Here is a 2,534-nt window from a genome sequence, read left to right on the forward strand (position 1 = left end):
CAACTTTTTCTTCCTCCTGAGGTTCTGTAGTCAAGGCAAATAGTAGGCCCTACTGTGTGTCCTACTCTGTGTCTGGCATACAGGCGGGCTTAGAGGACAACTATCTTTGCCCTCAGGTTATGGTCCATCTCCCATTGATTGTCTGAGGCCTTGGAAAAGCAGTCTGTATTTCAATCCTCTATTCTTTCCTTCACCCCAGACCCTAGGATGAGTTCTTCTGGAAGCAGATTCTGAGACAGTTAGAATATAAGACAGTTGGACAGTTATTAATGAGTTCCTGACAGGTAAAGTCTGTGGAAGTAGAATTGGGCAGGGGAAGGAGATGTGCTGTTAGCCCACTTGGCATTGCTGTAAAGGTATATCTGAGACTGGCTAATTTAGAAAGAAAAGATGTTTATTGGGCTCACAGACCTGTAGGCTGTAGAAGAAGATTGCTCTGGCATATGCCTCTGGTGTGGGCCTCAGGGAACTTCTAATTGAGGAAGGAGGGGGAGCAGCATGTCACATGGGGAGAGAAGGCACAAGAGAGAGGAGGAGGGTCCTGGCTCTAAACAACCAGCTCTCTGTGTGAACTAATTAATAAAGAGAATTCAGGGCACCAAGCCATTCATGAAGGATCCACCCTCCCCATGTGCAAACATCTCCCACTAGGCCCCACCTCCAACACTGGGGATGAGATTTCAACTTGAGACATTAAGGGGTCTAATATCCAAACCGTATCATGTACTGTGTTGTAGACCCAGTGATTGCTCAACTAACTTCACAGGGCTCTCCAGAGTTAGCCCCTCAGAGATGCCCCGAATTAAGCTGAAGTGGCTTAATACTTTATACTCCTTTCTGGATCAGTCATTAGATGAGTGCCACCCTGAAAATGGGAGTGACCTTGGGTGCCTCTGAAGAGCTGACTCTCTGCAGCTAAGACAATCTCCAAAGGCACTGGTGCTGTAGACCATGTGCACATAACACTTTTAGTGATGAAGCAACAGATCTTCCATTGAAAGGACATCCAGGTGGGGCATCACAGTGGCTACCACAATCTACTCTAGGTTAGCTCTCCAGAGCCCATTGTATACTTCTTGCAAAGGTTACTAATGAACCCCTAATTTAAAAGCTTTATCTTGATCTTCTTCTTACGGGAATTTTCTGAACTTTTGGTGTTGTTGATCAACTGTACTGGCTTCAAAACCTCCCTTGCTTCTGCTATAGTTCACTTTTATCTTTGTAAGAGCTCCTTCAGGTTGTCATTCTGTCTTCCTCATTAAACCACTCAATTATAGCTTCCATTTCCTACTCTCCAGTTTCATCAATGCCCTTCCCTTTGTTCTCCATCTCCTCTTTCTTGCTGACTGATCTCTCTTAACCACTTCCGAATGCCAGTGGTCAGATGATTCCACAGCTGTATCTCTCTTCTGAGGTGCAGGTGTATTTTCAACTGCCCAGGAGATAACCACAACATAAATTCCTTGCTGTCTCAAACTCGACTTATCTGCATTAGTCATCTTGGGCTGCTATAACAGAATACCACAGCCTGGGTGCCTTACACAATTCTAGAGGCTGGAAGTTCAAAATCAAGGTGCTAGCAAAATTGGTTGTCTCCTGAGGGGTCTCTTTTTGGGTTGCAGATGACTCCCTTCTCCCTGTGCTCTCATCCTCTTTTCTCTATCCACGTGCACATAGAGAGAGATTTATGCTATCTTTTTCTCTTATAAGAACTCTAATCTCACAAGGTTAGGGCACCACCACTATAATTTCATTTAACAGACCCCTTGGAAATTCAAAAAATCCTTAATGAATATTACAAGAAACTTTATTCTCAGAAGTATGAAAATCTGAAGGAAAATTGACCAATACTTGGAAGCACGCCACTTTCCAAGACTTAGCCAGAATCAAGTGGAAATGTTGAACAGGCCTACATCACGTTCTGAAATAGCATCAACTATACAAAATCTCCCTAAAAAGAAAAGCCTGGGATCAGATGGTTTTGTGTCAGAATTTAATCTTAATTAAACCCCTAAAGGCCCCATCTCCAAATACAGTCACATTGGGGGTTAGGGCTGGAAGATATGAATTTGGAGGAGAGAACATCATTTGGTCTATAACATTCCACCACTGTCCCCACAGAATTGAATTCATATCCTTCTTGCATATGAAATAAATTCACCCCATCCTAATAGCCCCTAAAGTTTTAACACATTCTCACATCAATTCCAAGCCCAAATATCTAGATATCATCTAAATCAGGCATGGTTTAGACCTGCAGTATGATTCATCCTGAGAAAAATCCTTTCTTTACCTGTGAACCTGCAAAACTAGAAAAGTTATGCGCTTCCAAAATACAATGGTGAGAAGGGCATAAGGTAGACCTTCCCACTCCAAAAAGGAGAAATCAAAAAGAAGCCCAGGTGATAGGTACCAAGCAAGTTTGAAACCTAGCAGGTAAATTCCATTACCCCTTAAGGCTTGACAATAATCCTCTTTCAATGGATGCTCCACCTTCCATGCCCATTGGGGTGGCCATGTCATCCTCACCCATG

Source organism: Otolemur garnettii, unplaced genomic scaffold (genome assembly GCF_000181295.1).
Source record: "Otolemur garnettii isolate 467f Iridium unplaced genomic scaffold, OtoGar3 scaffold00117, whole genome shotgun sequence".
NCBI classification, from domain to species: Eukaryota; Metazoa; Chordata; class Mammalia; order Primates; family Galagidae; genus Otolemur; species Otolemur garnettii.